Genomic DNA, 22,986 nt, shown 5'->3' on the forward strand with positions numbered 1-22,986 from the left:
CACCACAAATAAACCCATCTAAAAATGAAATTGATCGGTTTCTTGACAACGTAACTCTCCCAAAATTACTAGACAGTCAAGCAATGGAACTGGATTCGCCACTGACGCCAAGTGAATTCCAGGAAGCCCTGATAAGTATGCCCAATAATAAGGCTCCAGGTCCAGACGGCTTCCCTGCAGAATTCTACAAAGAATTCTGGACAATTCTGGCACCAGTATTCCACAGAATGTTGCAGGAAATCGAGGAAAACGGCAGACTACCACCAAATATGAATTCTGCCAACATTAGTCTCCTGTTAAAACCAGGCAAAGACCCTTTATTTCCCTCAAGCTATCGTCCAATTTCTCTTTTAAATGTAGACCTTAAAATAATCTGCAAAGCTCTCTCAAAGAGATTAGAGAAAATAACCCCCCTCTTAATTCATCCTGACCAAACTGGTTTCATAAAAGGTCGGCACTCCTCAACAAACACTCGTAGATTACTTAATTTAAAAAATATTATACAATTCCCCAACAGCTCGTATCAGAACAAATGACCAGACATCCTCCAGCTTCTGTCTCCTGAGGGGCACCAGGCAGGGATGCCCACTCTCCCCTTCACTTTCTGCAATGTTTATCGAACCTCTAGCAGCAGCATTTAGACAGGCTACAACAATTAAGGGCATAAAATGTAAGAACATAGAACATAAAATCAGTCTCTATGCGGATGATGTGTTGCTTTTTCTGCAAAACACACAAACCAACCTCTCTGAGGTAATTACTCTAATAAACTGGTTTTCAAGAGTTTCAGATTATTCAATTAACTGGCCAAAATCTACAGTTCTCCCCATTAACTGCTCCTTCCATAATTCTTCCTCTGCCCCACTGCAATCCGGAAATATTAAATATTTAGGTATTAATGTTTCTCCTAAGCTTTCAGACTTAACTAAATTAAATCACATCCCACTTCTAAAGAAAGTAGAAGGCGATCTGACTAGATGGAAATCTTTACCCATATCACTCATGGGAAGGGTCGCCACTATAAAAATGATGATCTTGCCAAAAATAAATTACTTATTTTTGATGATCCCTAACAAACCATCACAAGATTGGTTCAGATCTCTGGATTCATATATTTCCAAATTCCTTTGGAAAGATAAACCCCCGCGTATCAGCTTAAAAACGCTACAAAGAACCAAGGATAGAGGAGGATTAGATCTGCCTAATTTTCACCAATACTTCTTAGCCAACAGGCTTCAGTTCATCTCAGAATGGTCAAAACATACCTTCCTAGATGAGCCCTGGCTAGATGTTGAACAGGCACTATGCAAGGATCTAGAGATTTCAGACCTACCATTTATTAGCTCAAACATCAAAAGACATGAATGCTTTAAAAGTATCAACATCAGCTTCTCTCTGACAGCATGGTGGGAGTTTCTAAAAATAACGGAGTCTTCACTAATCCCATGCAAACGTACACCTATCTGGAATAACCCTGACATATTACAAAACAATAATATGATTAATTTCCCAGAATGGAGTTGTAAAGGAATTAAATACTTAGAACATATATTAGAGGGAACAGAATTTATCCCATTTGACAGACTAGTTGCACAATATGGGATCAACAAGAAAATTTTTTTAGAATATCAACAAATTAAATCCATAATAAAAAAGAAATTTAACCTCAGTCAAGTTGAATTACAAACACCACCAAGTGCGGCACATTTCCTTACTCTTAAATCCCCCAAATTATTATCTAAAATATACAGAACACTTTCTAAATTAGATGAATCAATATCCCTTCCTATTGCAAAGTGGGAAGCAGATTTATCAGTCAGTTTAGACCAAATCTTCTGGTCTAAACTGACTGATAAATCTAGGGGATTTATCTAGGGGAGGGTCTGTGATGATGGGCGTGGGTTACTGACCAACCACTACTGACCAGGTTACTGACCTGGTAGCCTGTCTGCCCCTGGGTGGGTCCGGGATGGGCGTGGGGGTCTGGGGGCGCTCCATCTCTGGGCCGGGGCCCTGGCTGGGCCTCGGGGCCTTGGGTCCTGGTTTGTGTGTTGCCGGGGTTGTGGGCGGGTGGGTGCATGGGGGCCCATCCCTGGCGCAGGGTGCCGCCGGTGTGTCGAGCCGCCTGTGGGGCTCTTCAACCGGTGGGGGAGATTGTCACACCTTGCAGGAGCTTTCCTCCCCTCAGGAACTCTCTGCAGGAGGGGGAGATACAGGAGAGGTGGAGGAAGATCTCAGCCTGGGCGTCTTTTGTCTCATGTAGTCTGGAAGACGAGTGGATGGTGGGGTGGGTGCAGTTTTCTCTGTGGTGGGGTTGGGTGGACTGTCCCGGGCTCTGTGGGGCCGGGGGGCGCTGCTGGGCCCCCTTTTCCCTGGCGGGTCGCGGAGTATGGGAGTGCCTACTGGGGTCAGCGGGGGAGCTGGCCCCAGGGAGGGGTCACCTGCCCCTCCCTTCCTTCCCTCCCCATCTCCAGCTGCCTCCCTCCTCCCGCTCCACCACAACCACCCACACATGCAGGGCCTTGGAGTAGGGGTATGTCACCAGGGTGCAGAGGAGGCTACCCCCCCCCCCCCCCCTCTGTCCCCTTCTGGCTGCCTCTGCCTCAATTTTATCCCACAACTTAGACATTCACATTACTCACACCCTCATTACACATACATATAGGATCTTGGGGGTGGGCACAATACACGGAGTCCAAGTTACCATCAGGGTGTACACCTCACCCCTGGCATCGTTGCTCACCTCTCAATTTTAAATACACGTAGACATTGAGGGCTAGCAGGAGGGACTATGCGCTTACCTGCTGCTCTCTGGCACGTAGCTCCATGCCCTCCTGGGTTTTAATTGCACCTTAGAACACACATGCATCAACACTACAATGAGCGGGTGGAGGGAGGTGTGGAGTCTTCTCTCACCCCCATTCTCTGCGGCCTGCTGGAGCGGGGGGGCTAGGAGGAGTTGGCCGTCCGGCTGCGGTCTGGGGTGTGGGGCCTCCCTGCTGCTGCGGAGTCGGGCGGTCTGCCTCTCCCCACCGCAGGGAAAAGGGTAACACCACCTGGGTCTGGGTGCGGTTCCTCCCTCCAGGGGCAAGGGTACCTAGACCCGGTTTGTAGAGTACGCTTGGGGAGTGTGATTGCGTATACAGCGTCTCTTTATGTCTGTCTCCACGTCGGTTGAGTGTGAAGTGCACATGAGAGCATCAGGGTGGGAATGGATGTTTGTGTCTGTGTGTGCCTGTATGTTTGTGTCTATATGTCAGGTTGGGTATCAGACGCCACCTCTCTGGGGACATCTCGGGCCCTCCAAGGTTTGGAGGCCTATCTCCACCCACCACCACTTCCCCTGCCGGTGGCGGACTCCCTCAGGTGTCGGTGCGTTGGTGGTTCTTTGTATCTGGGGGTGGGCGTCCGGGTACACACCGGCTCACTCCTTGGCGGCCGCTTATTGGGGCTCGCTCGGGCCATTTCGGAGATGGGGTGCCCCCGTCCTCTCGGCCTGGAGCTCAGTCACTCAGGCACAGCTGGCTGCCGGCGGAGCTCACGGACGCGTCACTACAACTCCCCCTGGCTTCTGCTCCACGGCTGCTGAATGAGCCCTCATCTGGGACTCTCCTTAGCTCTTACTGGGACAGTGGCGCAGCTGCCCCTCTGTTGGTCTTCCTTGGTCTCTCTTTTTTTTTTTTTTTTTTTTTTTTTTTTAAATGACATCAGAAACAGCAGTATGCGACATTACGTGATGGCAGAGCTTCAGTTCATCCTTTGTCTTTTTTTTTTTTTTTTTTTTAATAAATAGGACAGGGGGAATGAATGAGAGAAAGAGGGGGAGAGAAAGAAAGAAAACCAAAGGGGAGAAGAGACGGTGAGAAGGGGGGGGAAGAGAGAGAAAAAGAAAAAAAAAGAACTCCTGGGTCACCTGTATGGAGAAAAAAAACAAACAAACAAAAAAAACAAACAGAGGAGACAGCAAACAACAAAGAGCAACATAATAATAGAGAAAACAAAGCACCATCACAATAAACTAGCTAGCCATAGATATCAATATTTACTAAATAATAAACGATATTGTGCAGCACGCAAGATAGACAGCGCACAGTGTGCTTTGAGGTAGCAGCCAAGAAAGCTTTAGTCCGCGTCTGTGAATACCCATGTGTGCATACCTGTGTGGATCAGCATGCTTGCATTCCAAAGGTTTCTCCATGTAATGATCTGCTAGGGAGTGTGGGGGGGCCACAGCCCCGTCCTCCAGGGTGTGAAGCGGGTATGGAGGAGATCAAAACTCCAGATATCCAGAGGCCCCCAGAACACAAGAGACCATGGAAGACCAACAGAGGGGCAGCCGCGCCACTATTCCAGTAAGAGCTGAGGAGAGTCCCAGATGAGGGCTCGCCCAGCAGCCGCGGAGCAGAAGTCAGGGGGAGTTGCAGTGATGCGCCCGTGAGCTCCGCCGGCCCCCAGCTGCGCCAGAGTGACCGAGCCCCAGGCCGAGAGGCCGGGGGCACCCCACCTCCAAAGGGGGCCCGAGCGAGCCCCAGGCCCCAGGCCCCGACAAGCGGCCGCCAAGGAGTGAGCCGGTGTGTACCCGGACGCCCACCCCCAGACTCCCTAGCAGATCATTACATGGAGAAACCTTTGGAATGCAAGCATGCTGATCCACACAGGTATGCACACAGGTGTACGCATGGGTATTCACAGACGCGGACTACAGCTTTCTTGGCTGCTGCCTCAAAGCACACTGTGCGCTGTCTATCTTGCGTGTTGCACAATATCGTTTATTATTTAGTAACTATTGATATCTATGGCTAGCTAGTTTATTGTGATGGTGCTTTTTTTTCTATTATTATGTTGCTCTTTGTTGTTTGCTGTCTCCTCTGTTTTTTTTTCTCCATACAGGTGACCCAGGAGTTTTTTTTTTTTGTTTTTTTTTTCTCTCTTCCCCCCCTTCTCACCGTCTCTTCTCCCCTTTGGTTCTCTTTCTTTCTCTCCCCCTCTTTCTTTCATTCTTTCCCCCTGTCAGAGGTGTGGACTCGAGTCACATGACTTGGACTCGAGTCAGACTCGAGTCATTAATTTTATGACTTTAGACTTGACTTGAAAAAATGTTCTAAGACTTGTGACTTGACTTGGACTTTTACACCAATGACTTGGGACTTGAATTGGACTTGAACCGGTTTACTTGAAAAGACTTGATATTTTACCCCAAATATAAAATTTAACACGCATATTATATAGAGATTGAAAATGTGACGTCATTCACGGGTAGAACCGCAAAGGATTCTGGGAACTCGTGGCAAGCGGTACTAGCGCACGCAGGCTTTCAATTAAAATCAGTCACACAGCATAAAAAGAAACACAAAAACTGCAATAGCCGGTCGCATGACAGCCACGGGAAGCCGACGGGTAAAGAGATCGGTTGTTATCGGATTACGTCGTTGAAGAGAAATTGTTCGAGCCATGTTTCCGAAGTAACAAAGGCGACTGGATTGCAGCCATTCTAAGATCAAATATAACGTCCTAGAACACTCCAGCTCACAGGTTAGTCTGCTCCAAGCATTTACACAAAGGTCAGTCTGCTGTTGTAGTTAATGCGTCATTTTTCTTAACATAATTGGTGATATAGGTTACAAGCAAGTCTGGCGCTGAACAGAAATTGTCGCGCTATGCTCCTTTATTTATTGTGCATAAATAGTGAATTGTCCTGACACAATATTGCGTTTCGCTTCTGTTATTATGGTACATTGACAAAAACATATACTTTTATTCACAGGATAAAACAGGTTTTTTGTATCACTAATTGCCCAGTACGATTACAGCATACAATATTATTGTCACTGCTACATTTCTGTGATGCTACCAGAAATTATTTCCACTGCTAATTAATTACCGTTGAGCTCAAAGGTCCTATTAATAAACGGTTAAGGAATGTGTATTTATGAAGACGATTTGTGAGACTGGTAAACTTATGATACGTACGATGGTCTTTCGTTCTACACGGTGCATTTCAAGGTCCTGCACCCATCCGTCGGTAAACTGTACCTGGGCTTGTTGCAGTGACCTGAAGTTACTAAACTTCATGAGTGTATGCACTCACTCCAAGAACCGTATAATTATAAATATGCATATAAATATGCTACAATGAGATAGCTGACTTCATCTAACTAGCAAATGTTGTCCAGGCTACGTTGGTGATACAGTTTTTTTTAATGTGTATGATATTTTTGTCATGCGATTTTAAAGCCGGTCCTACAACCGCATCCAAGAATAACATGCAGCTTATCTCAGAACTGTCGGTGAAAATTATTCTTGGAGCTAAGTTTAATTGAGCTGCATTTTAAAGAGGTGCAATTTCACAATTTGTGTATATTTTCTAAGTTCACTATTTTGTCATGTGTTGAGAAAAACACAGATTTAAAAATTACATGGTCTAATATTTACATTTAGCATAACTGCAACATTATTTTTTTCGTTTTTTTAATGACTCGAAAGGACTTGAAATTCAAAATTTCAGACTTGTGACTTTACTCGGACTTTTACACCAGTGACTTGAGACTCGACTCTGACTTGCCTGACATTACTTGAGATTTACTTGAGACTTGAGGATAAAGACTTGAGACTTACTTGAGACTTGCAAAACAATGACTTGGTCCCACCTCTGCCCCCTGTCCTATCCCACAGTTATGTCTGTCCCGTTTGCAACTGAAAATAAAATAAATTCATAATTATAATAAAGGTCAATCAAATGGACTAATATGGCAAGGCCATGATTGTTAGATATTTTAGTAATATGGGAGCATGCACTGGGTACTTTTGTGACTTAACAAGGCTCTTTATGTTAACCGTTATTTTCTCTTGCCTTGTCAACTCGAGATTTATGGTGTGAAAGTAGATGCTAAGGTTGGAAGGAAAACACCAACAAATCACTTTTTTACCTATCACTCCCTTGCAGAAGATGTTTATGTGAAAACCATCTGGTTTTTGTGTCAAAACTCAGGATGTAGGAGACTTCTGTGTAAGATTTATAAGGTCTTGTGAGTGCATTTTTATTGCCCTTGCTGAACAAAGGATTCCAACTGTCAGAAGGACACCACCCCACCCAGTGGGCAGGGTCTGAACTGAAACTTGTTGTCTGCCTATAAAAACTGCTGCACAAAGAATAAACTTTGAGTTAGTTTGGGATGACAATTTAGAACAGTCTCCGTGTCTTTTTGTTCTTCCAAACTGCTCCCGGTACTCCGGCCGGTACCGTAATTAACCGTTGATCATGCTTGAGAATATTTTAATTGTTATAGGTTAAAGGATGAATGCTGATGATGAAAGCCCACGCCTCAGAGAAACCCGGAATGGAGTTTCTTTCAATGATGATCCACTTGGTAAAATAAATCCGCTTGGCATCTTTCTTGGCCTCAAGACAACAATTCTGATGGCTATAGATCCAAACGGGACAAAAAAAAAAAGAAAAAAAAAAAAGAAAAAATGTAGTGTAAGAATATAATAATACTGCAGTAATTTAAATGTTTTTTCATTATACAGAGACTGATTCAGCTGCAGTCGACGCAGCAGTGAGAAATGAAGACTTCACTTAAACAACCATCAGAACAAGGAGGCCCAGACCTTCCAAGGGGGCATTCATAGTCAATATCAAGTATATAAACAGAAAGACTGAACGTCAATTCATTTTGTCTTTTTTAAAGTCCTGCATGTAAAACCAAAGCAGCAACTTCCTGTTGTTTACAGTTAAAGCTGATGAGGCTTCTCACTGCAGTGTGTTCTGGTTTGGCTAATAATAGTGTTCATGCCGTGACGATAAGTTTTCTTTGTGCTTTGTGGTGAAGTGCACCAGTTTGCATTAAAAGAAAATACTGTAGCAGCTTTGTGGCGTTTGCCTTCTTTTTCATTCAAACACCCCAGCTGTTTCTGGTCAACAACTTTCATACAGCACAGGTGTTAAGACGTGGAAAATAAAATGAAAATCTCAAGTGTATAATACTATTAGCGTTGTCAGTGAAGTAATTTATGTGGTTTTTTTGTGCAGACATTGATGCAGCTGCACAGGGGGAACTGACATTAGTTACGAACTAATAACCAAAGAGGACCAGAGGTACAGCTGCTCTTTGTCTTTAACTCTCAACAGAGCTAGCTGTAGGAGTTGCTTCTTAAGAAGGCTATTAAACCACTATTAACCATGTGAGTGTTACCTTTTCACAGTTTCACCCGGTTCGTAGATTCCTCAGGCCTCCAGAAAGAACACCGGGGACTCAGTAGTCAATTCACAACACTTTTATTAATTCACACTCATTAATCACACTTATCCATTATACCTATTGATTACACCTTCTAGAAGGGAGATGTACAGGACCCCGAAATTCCTCTGCAGATCTCAACTCCTTTGTCTGTTACATGCGGTTTTGTATCAGTGACCCCATCATAAAACCCCCCTACGATGTACTGAAACTCTGTCTGTGTCTATGTGCACGAGCACGTGAATGCCTACATGTGCACGTTCCCACGTGTCTATGTGAGTGCTCGTGTGTGACTGTGTACGCGTACCTGTGTGTATGTGTGAGTGCACATAAGTGAGTGTGTGTGTGGATGTGTGTGCGCAACAACAAAAACCCGGTGGGAGTAGGTGAGTCCCTAGAGGTCATAAACGCCCCTCTCCCTTCTCGACCACAGTTACAGGTATCATAAATGTTAGGACCCCCACCCTAAAGCTTCCTCTGGGGAATTTCCACTCCATGGGGGAGAGGCCCTCTAAAATCTACTCCTAACTTCACAGCCCAATGAGGCCTCTACAAACAGTGTCTCTACAATAATTCTACTTTCTATGTTAACACATTTCTAACTCTAAAATAAGCTAAACACTCCTACAAGAGTCATCCCATGCGCCTAGGTGTGAAAAAAGCATGGGTCATTATCACGACAGGTTTTAGGTGAAACCACTGTGGGACCTTGCTTCTTCTCCTCACTTCTCATTGGCTCCATTTTGAGAGGCGCCACCGTCGCTAAGCAGCATATCAAAGACATTAGATTCGTGCAAATTAATCACATAGTGAGTGGTTTATGTTTATTGTTCTGTCCTCACTAAGCGTTGTCCTCGTGAACGTAGACTCAGCTATACAGACAGCTAAACACTCTCCTAATCAAAATCCAGGGAACAGGCCAATGTGTTGAGTTGGATGATTTAATAAGGAAAAAGTGTGAAACTGTTGACAAAACCAGAAATAAACCAATAAAAATGTTGCCTCAATATACAGTATAACAAACACATATTCAAAAATATGAGCACAATATTTATCTGCTTAGTGAGTGCCTGAATAAAACATCAAATGAAATCACACTCATGATCAAAACGTTAAAGAAACCACATGACATATGAGCTAGCTTAACCTCACTAGCTTAGGTTATACATGCATTCAAATTAAATTCTAACTACAAACTATATCACGCCTTCACAACAAATAATAATGCACACAAGTTGTCTCAGTGATAACAAACAATATTACTCACAGGTGATGCCGTTTATCAGCTTGTGAAGGCATGGATGGCAACAGATTAATGGAGGTGAAACTGCCTCTGGCTCGATCTTACAGAGTAAAAAAAATACACAAAAACAACCACTAGAGGGCAAACTGCTGCAGAACAGAAAATACCTAATGCCAGCATACTCCCCACCTGACATCCCCAGGATGTCAAACTGCACATCACTTGACAGAGTTTCTCTGCAACAGGAGTATAACTTCAGACACTGGCCTTAAGTAAAGTTTTGGAACACTGTCTCTGAAAACTTTCACCTCGACCTTCCTGACCTTCCCATCGTCACTTGGAAAAGTCCATGTGATCAGTCCTGTGGGCCAGTCATGTCTCTTCAGTGAATTGTCTTTCATTAGAACAACGTCTCCGTCCATGAGATTAGGTCTCTCCGTTCTCCATTTCTTTCGACCTTGTAGACTACTGAGGTACTCCCTTTTCCACCTCTCCCAGAATGTGTTGGCCAAGCTTTGAACCTGATGCCACTGACGTCTGAAGATATTACTATCATCAAAGTTACCAGGAGGAACAGGAAGTACAGCAATCTTCTGAGTTAGCAGCATAGCAGGAGTGAGGATGAGAGGTTCGTCTGGATCTGTGGACACTGAAGTAAGTGGTCTGGAATTGACAATTGCAGTTACCTCTGCCATAAATGTTGTCAGGACCTCATGTGTGAGCTGAAAAGACCCAAGCTTGAGGAACATTGCGTCAAGGATCCGACGTGTGACACCGATCATCCTCTCCCAGCTTCCCCCCATGTGTGAAGAGTGGGGAGGGTTAAACAGCCATACACAGCCCTGATCAGACAGGTAGTTGGACACTTCCTTGTTGTTACAGCCTTTGGAAGTGATCCCAAGCTCTCGACAGGCTCCAACAAAATTAGTACCACAGTCTGACCTTAGCTGTTTGACAGGCCCTCTAACTGCAAAGAAGCGTCTTAGAGCGTTAATGAAGCTGGATGAATCCATTGATTCGATGACCTCGATGTGTATGGCACGCACGCTCATACATGTGAAGATGATTGCCCAACACTTACTGTTGGCTAGCCCTCCACGTGTCCTCCTTGAGGTGACACACCATGGTCCGAACACATCCAATCCAACAAAGGTGAATGGAGGATCTGTACTCAAGCGATCAGCAGGCAGGTCTGCCATTATCTGCTCCTCCTCTCTCCCACGCAATCTTCGACATGTCACACAGTTGTAGACCAAACTGCTGACAGACCGTCTTCCTCCAACAATCCAGAAACCAGCACTCCTCAAAGCGCCTTCCGTCAAGTGTCGTCCTTGATGGCAGACTTGTTCATGGCAGTGTCTGATAAGCAAGGAGGTAACATGATGTTTACCAGGCATGATAACTGGCTGACCCTCTTCTGCTGTGAGCTGTGACTTTTTCAGTCGTCCTCCGACGCGGAGAAGACCTTCAGAATCAATGAAAGGACAAAGCTTGCTGAGAGAGCACTGTTTAGGGACCTGACCTCCCTTTTGTAAGCAGTGTATTTCTTCTGAATAGACCTGCCTTTGGACAGCAAGAAGAATTCTGATCCTTGCATGATGCAGCTGGTCTGGACTGAAAAGCAGCTTGCAGTTGTGCCAACCGTGGCAAGGACCTTCTTTCGCTGCCCTTGTAAAGGAGTAAGCAATGTGGCAGAGCCTGGCAATAGCTCTGGTGAGTGACCTCCAACTTGAAAATCGCTCAAAGCGTTTACTGCCCAGCTGAAATGACAAATTTGTGGCACAAGTCACTACTTCTGGACGTAGTTCCACATCTGTTGCGGGTTCAACTAGGCTGAAAGCTTCCTGTTTTAAGTGACAATGTTGCTTGTCTACAAGAAAGGCTGGTCCAGACAACCAGGAGGAAGCTGCAAGCTGGTTAGCTGGAATCGCTCTAGTTGCCTGGTCAGCTGGGTTGACATCAGAAGGAACATAGTTCCATTGGCTTTTGTTGGTTGAACGTCTGATCCTTTGTACCCTGTTATGAACATAGACGTAGAACCGTCTAGAGTCATTAAATATATACCCAAGCACTACTTTACTGTCTGAGAAAAGCTTGATGTCGTCTACCTGAATGTCCAACTCTGCAGACATAACCTCTGCCAGTTCCACTGCAAGAACGGCTGCACAGAGCTCAAGCCTTGGGATGGTGATGTCAGGCTTAGGTGCCAACTTTGTTTTCCCAAACAGGAATCCAACTTCGCTATGTCCTGCAGCATCTGTGACTCTCAGATAAGCAACAGCAGCAATAGCTTTGGTAGATGCATCACAAAAGATACAGATCTCCTTGCTCTGAGCTGTGGAGAGTGGGACCATTGTGTAGGCCCTTGGGATCTTCAACTCTCTTAGGTCTTGAAGAGATGTGCACCACCTCTGCCACTGTTCAAGCTTTTCTCGGGGCAGTGGTGCATCCCAGTCACAAGTCTCAGTAGTGAGTTCTCTCAAAATGAGGCGGCCCTGAACACTGAAGGGAGCAGCGAACCCCAACGGGTCAAATAAGCTGTTGATAGTAGACAACACACCCCGACGTGTAAAGGGTTTTTCTGCGCAGTCCACGTGGAAAGTTAGAGTATCTGTAGCAAGATCCCAACCAAGACCCAGGCTGCGCTGCATGGGAGGGGAGTCCTGACCCACGTCCAGGTCTTGCAGGTTGCTAGCAAGATCTTCAGCTGGAAATGCCCTCATGACCTCAACACTGTTAGACACAATCTTGTGTAGTCTGAGGTTGGATTGCGCTAGCATGTCTTGTGCACCTTTCAGCACTTTGATGGCATCTTCTGCACCGAGGAAAGATTTCAGGCCATCATCAACATAGAAATGTCTGTGCACAAAGCTCCGCACTTCGGGTCCATAGTCCTCTTCACCCTCCATAGCCGTCCTCTTCAGGCCATAAATGGCCACAGCTGGCGAGGGACAGTTACCAAACACATGAACCCTCATGCGGTACTCCAGCACTTTGTCATCAAGTTGGTGGTTACGAAACCACAAGAATCGGAGGTGGTCCCAATGATCCTCCCTCACTAGGAAACTGTGGAACATCTGTTGAATGTCTGTCATCACAGCCACTGGGTCCATTCTGAAACGCATGAGAACCCCAATTAGGGTGTTGTTGAGGTCCGGGCCTTGTAAGAGCACATCATTCAATGAGATGCCTTTGAACTGTGCGCTTGAATCAAAGACGATCCTTATTTTTCCTGGTTTCTGGGGGTGATAGACACCAAAGGAAGGTAAATACCAATACTCTTTGTCAGGCTCTGGTGGAGGAGCTGGCTCAGCGTGTCCATTTTTGAAAATATCCTCCATGAAATCTATGAAATGATGTTTCATCTCCGGTTTCCTATTCAAGGTACGGCGAAGTGACATCAGTCGGCTGAGGGCTTGCTCTCGATTATTTGGTAAACGTGGTCTTGGACTACGAAATGGCAGGGGAGCCACCCAGCTGTTGGAATCATCTTTCTTGAACTCCTTGTTCATGATCTGGAGGAAGATTTCATCTTCGATGGAGGGTGCCAGCTTATCATCCTCTTTTGAATGGCTGAAGACCAGCTCACCTAAGCTTGGCCGACTGGAAGTCAGTGTGTCAGGGGATATTAGCTGTTCCTCTATGAACTTTTCTTTGCAGATGATCCTGTTCTCACAAGGCTTGAAGTAGCTTGGTCGTCCATTCTCAAGGACATTGGTCTTGAATGTGTTGACAGTCGGCCGGTGAGCCCCACCGAGACAGACGTCACCGACTATTACCCAACCCAGGTCCACTTGTTGGGCATAAGGTTCGTTGTGACGGCCGTTACGCTGACTGCGCACTTTGTGAACTCTGATGATGTCCCTCCCAAGTAACAAAAGTATCTCAGCTGACGCATCAAGAGGAGGGATCCTGTCAGCAATACACCTGAGATGCTTGTGGCTTTGGGCGGCTTCTGGAGTAGGGATTTCGTCCCTATTATTGGGAATCAGGTTGCACTCAATAAGAGTCGGCAATGATAAGTGCAACTGTCCATCAGCTGACTCCACCATAAATCCAGAGGCCCTTCTTCCAGCAGTCTCGGTGATTCCTGAGCATGTTTTGAGGGTATAGGGGGAAGCCTCACCCTGGATGTCAAACATGTCAAAGAATGCTGATCTGGCTAGCGACACATTGCTTTGGTCATCCAGCATCACCTAGAGATCGAAGCTGCTAAGCAAGAGGGATATTTGCCAGGGCTCAGCTTCCTAGACACTGCAAGGGGAATAAACCCTATAGCGGAGAAACTGCCCCACAATGTCCAAGAACAGTGGATAACTCAGGGGTCTCGCTATAAGAGGGAGCACCAAGTTCCATATCCCCCTTTCTCATTTTTTGTGGACTTCGTGTATAACCATGCAGAGATGAGAAATGATCCTAGCTTTGCTTTTGCTAACTTCAGTTCAGCTGTGTTCAAAGGTGACGGATCCTTCTCCAAATAATGGAAATCCAAACCTCCTTTATCCGTAAGTAAAACTGAGGTAGGAAACCCCCCCACCTCTCAGTCCTCCAAAGGACTCACCGTTGATCTAGACAGAGAGTGTCCTCTCCACAAGAAACCTCACTCCCTCAGGAAATGCAGAGGCTTTCGAGAAAGACCACTTGCAGAGCGAAGACGCTTCCTGGTGGAGCACTCCATATGTTTTAAATGTTGTGCTTCAGCAACTCACCAAGCTAAAGAGTGTAAAGCTGATACCCACTGCTCTGAGTGTGACAGCGACCGGCACATTGCAGCACTCCATCCTGGACCGGCACCTTGGGCTCCAAGTTCCAGACCACCTTCTGCAGAGCATGGTGGGGAGCCTACCGAGTGTGTCACTGACATAGCAGCCTCTTCATGCACAGCCGTGTGTGGTGAGGGTCTTAAAGGTAAATCATGTTCCAAAATCTGTCTGGTCAGTGTGTATCCCAAGGGTCGCCCAGACCAAAAGGTGAGGACATACGTGATGCTGGATGACCAAAGCAATGTGTCGCTAGCCAGATCAGCATTCTTTGACATGTTTGACATCCAGGGTGAGGCTTCCCCCTATACCCTCAAAACATGCTCAGGAATCACCGAGACTGCTGGAAGAAGGGCCTCTGGATTTATGGTGGAGTCAGCTGATGGACAGTTGCACTTATCATTGCCGACTCTTATTGAGTGCAACCTGATTCCCAATAATAGGGACGAAATCCCTACTCCAGAAGCCGCCCAAAGCCACAAGCATCTCAGGTGTATTGCTGACAGGATCCCTCCTCTTGATGCGTCAGCTGAGATACTTTTGTTACTTGGGAGGGACATCATCAGAGTTCACAAAGTGCGCAGTCAGCGTAACGGCCGTCACAACGAACCTTATGCCCAACAAGTGGACCTGGGTTGGATAATAGTCGGTGACGTCTGTCTCGGTGGGGCTCACCGGCCGACTGTCAACACATTCAAGACCAATGTCCTTGAGAATGGACGACCAAGCTACTTCAAGCCTTGTGAGAACAGGATCATCTGCAAAGAAAAGTTCATAGAGGAACAGCTAATATCCCCTGACACACTGACTTCCAGTCGGCCAAGCTTAGGTGAGCTGGTCTTCAGCCATTCAAAAGAGGATGATAAGCTGGCACCCTCCATCGAAGATGAAATCTTCCTCCAGATCATGAACAAGGAGTTCAAGAAAGATGATTCCAACAGCTGGGTGGCTCCCCTGCCATTTCGTAGTCCAAGACCACGTTTACCAAATAATCGAGAGCAAGCCCTCAGCCGACTGATGTCACTTCGCCGTACCTTGAATAGGAAACCGGAGATGAAACATCATTTCATAGATTTCATGGAGGATATTTTCAAAAATGGACACGCTGAGCCAGCTCCTCCACCAGAGCCTGACAAAGAGTATTGGTATTTACCTTCCTTTGGTGTCTATCACCCCCAGAAACCAGGAAAAATAAGGATCGTCTTTGATTCAAGCGCACAGTTCAAAGGCATCTCATTGAATGATGTGCTCTTACAAGGCCCGGACCTCAACAACACCCTAATTGGGGTTCTCATGCGTTTCAGAATGGACCCAGTGGCTGTGATGACAGACATTCAACAGATGTTCCACAGTTTCCTAGTGAGGGAGGATCATTGGGACCACCTCCGATTCTTGTGGTTTCGTAACCACCAACTTGATGACAAAGTGCTGGAGTACCGCATGAGGGTTCATGTGTTTGGTAACTGTCCCTCGCCAGCTGTGGCCATTTATGGCCTGAAGAGGACGGCTATGGAGGGTGAAGAGGACTATGGACCCGAAGTGCGGAGCTTTGTGCACAGACATTTCTATGTTGATGATGGCCTGAAATCTTTCCTCGGTGCAGAAGATGCCATCAAAGTGCTGAAAGGTGCACAAGACATGCTAGCGCAATCCAACCTCAGACTACACAAGATTGTGTCTAACAGTGTTGAGGTCATGAGGGCATTTCCAGCTGAAGATCTTGCTAGCAACCTGCAAGACCTGGACGTGGGTCAGGACTCCCCTCCCATGCAGCGCAGCCTGGGTCTTGGTTGGGATCTTGCTACAGATACTCTAACTTTCCATGTGGACTGCGCAGAAAAACCCTTTACACGTCGGGGTGTGTTGTCTACTATCAACAGCTTATTTGACCCGTTGGGGTTCGCTGCTCCCTTCAGTGTTCAGGGCCGCCTCATTTTGAGAGAACTCACTACTGAGACTTGTGACTGGGATGCACCACTGCCCCGAGAAAAGCTTGAACAGTGGCAGAGGTGGTGCACATCTCTTCAAGACCTAAGAGAGTTGAAGATCCCAAGGGCCTACACAATGGTCCCACTCTCCACAGCTCAGAGCAAGGAGATCTGTATCTTTTGTGATGCATCTACCAAAGCTATTGCTGCTGTTGCTTATCTGAGAGTCACAGATGCTGCAGGACATAGCGAAGTTGGATTCCTGTTTGGGAAAACAAAGTTGGCACCTAAGCCTGACATCACCATCCCAAGGCTTGAGCTCTGTGCAGCCGTTCTTGCAGTGGAACTGGCAGAGGTTATGTCTGCAGAGTTGGACATTCAGGTAGACGACATCAAGCTTTTCTCAGACAGTAAAGTAGTGCTTGGGTATATATTTAATGACTCTAGACGGTTCTACGTCTATGTTCATAACAGGGTACAAAGGATCAGACGTTCAACCAACAAAAGCCAATGGAACTATGTTCCTTCTGATGTCAACCCAGCTGACCAGGCAACTAGAGCGATTCCAGCTAACCAGCTTGCAGCTTCCTCCTGGTTGTCTGGACCAGCCTTTCTTGTAGACAAGCAACATTGTCACTTAAAACAGGAAGCTTTCAGCCTAGTTGAACCCGCAACAGATGTGGAACTACGTCCAGAAGTAGTGACTTGTGCCACAAATTTGTCATTTCAGCTGGGCAGTAAACGCTTTGAGCGATTTTCAAGTTGGAGGTCACTCACCAGAGCTATTGCCAGGCTCTGCCACATTGCTTACTCCTTTACAAGGGCAGCGAAAGAAGGTCCTTGCCACGGTTGGCACAACTGCAAGCTGCTTTTCAGTCCAGACCAGCTGCATCATGCAAGGATCAGAATTCTTCTTGCTGTCCAAAGGCAGGTCTATTCAGAAGAAATACACTGCTTACAAAAGGGAGGTCAGGTCCCTAAACAGTGCTCTCTCAGCAAGCTTTGTCCTTTCATTGATTCTGAAGGTCTTCTCCGCGTCGGAGGACGACTGAAAAAGTCACAGCTCACAGCAGAAGAGGGTCAGCCAGTTATCATGCCTGGTAAACATCATGTTACCTCCTTGCTTATCAGACACTGCCATGAACAAGTCTGCCATCAAGGACGACACTTGACGGAAGGCGCTTTGAGGAGTGCTGGTTTCTGGATTGTTGGAGGAAGACGGTCTGTCAGCAGTTTGGTCTACAACTGTGTGACATGTCGAAGATTGCGTGGGAGAGAGGAGGAGCAGATAATGGCAGACCTGCCTGCTGATCGCTTGAGTACAGATCCTCCATTCACCTTTGTTGGATTGGATGTGTTCGGACCATGGTGTGTCACCTCAAGGAGGACACGTGGAGGGCTAGCCAACAGTAAGCGTTGGGCAATCATCTTCACATGTATGAGCGTGCGTGCCATACACATCGAGGTCATCGAATCAATGGATTCATCCAGCTTCATTAACGCTCTAAGACGCTTCTTTGCAGTTAGAGGGCCTGTCAAACAGCTAAGGTCAGACTGTGGTACTAATTTTGTTGGAGCCTGTCGAGAGCTTGGGATCACTTCCAAAGGCTGTAACAACAAGGAAGTGTCCAACTACCTGTCTGATCAGGGCTGTGTATGGCTGTTTAACCCTCCCCACTCTTCACACATGGGGGGAAGCTGGGAGAGGATGATCGGTGTCACACGTCGGATCCTTGACGCAATGTTCCTCAAGCTTGGGTCTTTTCAGCTCACACATGAGGTCCTGACAACATTTATGGCAGAGGTAACTGCAATTGTCAATTCCAGACCACTTACTTCAGTGTCCACAGATCCAGACGAACCTCTCATCCTCACTCCTGCTATGCTGCTAACTCAGAAGATTGCTGTACTTCCTGTTCCTCCTGGTAACTTTGATGATAGTAATATCTTCAGACGTCAGTGGCATCAGGTTCAAAGCTTGGCCAACACATTCTGGGAGAGGTGGAAAAGGGAGTACCTCAGTAGTCTACAAGGTCGAAAGAAATGGAGAACGGAGAGACCTAATCTCATGGACGGAGACGTTGTTCTAATGAAAGACAATTCACTGAAGAGACATGACTGGCCCACAGGACTGATCACATGGACTTTTCCAAGTGACGATGGGAAGGTCAGGAAGGTCGAGGTGAAAGTTTTCAGAGACAGTGTTCCAAAACTTTACTTAAGGCCAGTGTCTGAAGTTATACTCCTGTTGCAGAGAAACTCTGTCAAGTGATGTGCAGTTTGACATCCTGGGGATGTCAGGTGGGGAGTATGCTGGCATTAGGTATTTTCTGTTCTGCAGCAGTTTGCCCTCTAGTGGTTGTTTTTGTGTATTTTTTTTACTCTGTAAGATCGAGCCAGAGGCAGTTTCACCTCCATTAATCTGTTGCCATCCATGCCTTCACAAGCTGATAAACGGCATCACCTGTGAGTAATATTGTTTGTTATCACTGAGACAACTTGTGTGCATTATTATTTGTTGTGAAGGCGTGATATAGTTTGTAGTTAGAATTTAATTTGAATGCATGTATAACCTAAGCTAGTGAGGTTAAGCTAGCTCATATGTCATGTGGTTTCTTTAACGTTTTGATCATGAGTGTGATTTCATTTGATGTTTTATTCAGGCACTCACTAAGCAGATAAATATTGTGCTCATATTTTTGAATATGTGTTTGTTATACTGTATATTGAGGCAACATTTTTATTGGTTTATTTCTGGTTTTGTCAACAGTTTCACACTTTTTCCTTATTAAATCATCCAACTCAACACATTGGCCTGTTCCCTGGATTTTGATTAGGAGAGTGTTTAGCTGTCTGTATAGCTGAGTCTACGTTCACGAGGACAACGCTTAGTGAGGACAGAACAATAAACATAAACCACTCACTATGTGATTAATTTGCACGAATCTAATGTCTTTGTTGTGTGTCACGACTGACGCAATGAACTTTGATATCTGGGAGGTGTCTGTGTTGTGGTACAGAAGCAGCAGCCTGTGTTTCTTTCTCATTTTGAGCTAAAGCATAACTCTGCCCTGAAGAGAAATGTGCTTGGATGAACTCACCAGTTCGCTGTAATGACTGCTTCGTTGCTTGAGCATGACTGGCTTTACTCCCAAGGTCACAGTTGTCTAAATCCGCAGCAGCCTCAAACACTTGAGCCTCTGCTGAGGCAGCCTCAGCTTCACACTCTTCTTTTAGTGCATTCAATGTAGCCTCTATGCGTGCTTTCTCCACTTGCATGTCTATTTGACGTTTTGCATAGGCTGCTCGTGTGCGTGCAGCTTCCGCCTTTGCACGAGCTTTAGCAGCAGCGGCACTAGCTGAAGATTTATTTGAACTTTGCTTGGAAAATGCAGCTGAGGCAGCACACTCTGACCTAACCTCCAGGCTCTGAATATCGGCGTCAATAGGGTTTGAGCTGGACATCGTTTAATACAGGCAGGTGAATGGGTCTTCAAATCCCGTAAAAAGATACAGAAGAAGCGAACGTAGCCTCTTTGATGTTTTTCTTCTACTTAGTGGTTACTGGTGGCGAAGAAATAGGCTGCCGAGATTCCTTCAAAGCTTGATGTGATGATTCATCTTTTCACTGTTCTGTCCTCACTAAGCGTTGTCCTCGTGAACGTAGACTCAGCTATACAGACAGCTAAACACTCTCCTAATCAAAATCCAGGGAACAGGCCAATGTGTTGAGTTGGATGATTTAATAAGGAAAAAGTGTGAAACTGTTGACAAAACCAGAAATAAACCAATAAAAATGTTGCCTCAATATACAGTATAACAAACACATATTCAAAAATATGAGCACAATATTTATCTGCTTAGTGAGTGCCTGAATAAAACATCAAATGAAATCACACTCATGATCAAAACGTTAAAGAAACCACATGACATATGAGCTAGCTTAACCTCACTAGCTTAGGTTATACATGCATTCAAATTAAATTCTAACTACAAACTATATCACGCCTTCACAACAAATAATAATGCACACAAGTTGTCTCAGTGATAACAAACAATATTACTCACAGGTGATGCCGTTTATCAGCTTGTGAAGGCATGGATGGCAACAGATTAATGGAGGTGAAACTGCCTCTGGCTCGATCTTACAGAGTAAAAAAAATACACAAAAACAACCACTAGAGGGCAAACTGCTGCAGAACAGAAAATACCTAATGCCAGCATATTTATGCATGTTGGAGGTATTTCCCCTTCAACATGCATGTGATCAGTGTTGTGGTCAGTAATGAAAAACTGTGATTTTAAAAAGTTATTACACATATTACACAGAATACTTTTTTAAAGTAATGGAGTACGTTACTTAACTACACCCAGGAGAAAGACATTTGTTATAATACTCTGCGTTATTTTCATGTTACTCTGAAAAATAATCCAAAAAACACTGTCTCATAATTATCAATTAATAATATAAACAAACAGGCTACAGCTCCCACACACCAACACAAACATGAACTGTGTGTGTTTGTGTTCAGACTATAAACCCAAGTCAGATGTCGTCTACTCTTCACTGAAGTAGTCCACCAGTCCAACCATTGATGTCCAGCTGCTGGTCTTTAACTAGTCCTCCCAGCACTTCACACCAGATGACATCCACATGTTCAATGTATATATTGTTTTTTGTTAACATCACAGATATTTATATTTAATTTATGTTTGACTTATGTGTCTCTGCCAGATGAATAAACTTTTGTTCTCCTTACTGCAGCGAGGGTGTTTCAGTCTCTGACTAAAGGAGCTGCTCAGCCCACTCACATACTCATGCAGTGGGTGATGTGGGTTGTTCATGATGGATGTCAGCTTTACCAACATCCTCCTCTCGCCAACCACCCCCACAGACTCCAGGGGACATCCCAGCACAGAGCTAGACCTCCGCACCAGTTTGTCAATCCTGCTCCTGTCCCTGTCCGTGCATCCACTGGTGGAGGTGGAGTCCACTCCACAGGTGGAGTCCACTCTGGCCCTTCTTATACAGGATGTCTGTATTTGTAGTCCAGTTTATTGTTGAGGTGAACACCCAGGTACTTATCAAAGTCCACTATCTCAATGTCTTTCCCTTGGATGTTCACCGGTGTTGTAGGGGGTGACTTCCTCCTGAAGTCTATGATCATCTCCTTTGTCTTGCCGGCATTGATTTGGAGTACGTTGGTCTCACACCAGCCAACAAAGTCACTGATGACCCCCCTGTATTCCTGATCATTCCCATCTGATACGCATCCAATGATGGCTGTATGATCTGAGTACTTCTGTAGACAGCAATTGTCCGAATTATAACAGAAGTCTGAAGTGTAAAGGCTGAACAGGAAAGGTGAGAGAGCCCTGTGGTGCCCCCGTGCTGCAGATTACCACCTCGGACACACATGGAGCCTCACATACTGTGGTCTGTTAGTAAGGTCCATGGTCAGCTGTTTGCCTACTCCAGCTCCCTCCAGCTTCCCTCTCAGTAGTGCAGGTTGGATGGTGTTGAAGCACTGGAGAAGTCAAAAAACATGATCCTCACAGTGCTTTCTGCTGTGTTTTACTTGCATCTATTTGAAAGACTGAGTGTAAACACAAAAAAAAATATTGTATTTTATGTGCTGGAATATGCAGAAAATAGGTTTAAATGTTAAACAAATTTCTTCCAGTCAGAGAATGTTGCATATAATTAAATTGTTGCTTGATGCATAAAGTTAAAAGATTAAAACTAATAAAACAAGTTTTAAAAAGAGACGTTTCCATTTGATTGCATTTTATATGATGGTTTATGTAGAAAAAGTAGAATTGGGCTGAAAGATCTATCGCTTTATTACCCATTCAGGTTGTAAATCGTGTTTTTAAAAAGTAACTAAGTAATTAATTACTTTTGAAAATAAGTAATCAGTAAAGTGACGGGATTACTTTTTGGGTGAAGTAATCAGTAATTAGTTACTGATTACTTTTTTCAAGTAACTTGACCAACACTGGGTATAAGCTTGCTAAATTTGAGTTTCAGCTTTGTTATGATTAGAAACTCAAATTTGGGGGCAATTCTGACTGGCCCCCTCCTCGACTCAGAGATGGTCTTTCACTTCTTAATGTAAATGGCCTCCTTGACTCAGCGCTCAAACCTACGTCTCAACTGTTCTGATACTCCTGACATATAAGGGAAACCTGCAGTCAGCTGACACTGAAGAAGTCACTTGGATGAGTGATGAAAAAATTCTCACACTGAAAATGCTACGTACAGATGAACTGAATGAACTTTTTGGCATTTTCTTACCTGGATAATTTAGCATTTAGACGTGTGAGTTAATATAAAATGTGAATCGTAGTGTTCCAGTCAGTCTGAAATGGATTTGTTCATCAACCAAACTACAGATCACTGAGTACAGACGACATTTTATTTTCTAATCTGATTCTATTTATAATAGTGAATATCAACTTAAAGTAGTACTTGCTTGTAGTGGTGCAACGGATCAAAAGTCTCACTGTTCGGATCGGATCACATTTTTTTTGTCACGGATCGGATAAATTTTCGGATCAGCAGAAAAAAAGAAGACAAAAATTTAACTCGCCATTTACTTATTTAAGTATTTTTTGCCTACTAAAAACATTCAACTCAAGACTCATTACACACAATTATATAAAAACAAATTAACATGCAATATATAGCAGTACAGGGCTTTCTATCTACTACTCCGCTGTGATATAACGAGCGGTCACGGTCACGTAGCTTTCCGTTGCCCTGGAGGTCCACCCATTTGTAGTTAGGGCAACAGAAGATGCCTGGGACAGTTCAG

At 45.1% G+C, this 22,986-nt stretch overlaps 2 protein-coding genes across 2 annotated transcripts in view; both read left to right on the forward strand.

Annotated features, from left to right (window-relative positions):
- The window catches only part of LOC145425734 (coxsackievirus and adenovirus receptor-like), a 312,252-nt gene that overhangs the window by 77,504 nt on the left and 211,762 nt on the right, over positions 1-22,986 (forward strand). The gene's annotated exons all lie outside the window — the stretch shown is intronic.
- The window catches only part of LOC113011078 (uncharacterized), a 75,074-nt gene that overhangs the window by 16,122 nt on the left and 35,966 nt on the right, over positions 1-22,986 (forward strand). The gene's annotated exons all lie outside the window — the stretch shown is intronic.

Source organism: Astatotilapia calliptera, chromosome 3 (genome assembly GCF_964374335.1).
Source record: "Astatotilapia calliptera chromosome 3, fAstCal68.1, whole genome shotgun sequence".
Taxonomy (NCBI): domain Eukaryota; kingdom Metazoa; phylum Chordata; class Actinopteri; order Cichliformes; family Cichlidae; genus Astatotilapia; species Astatotilapia calliptera.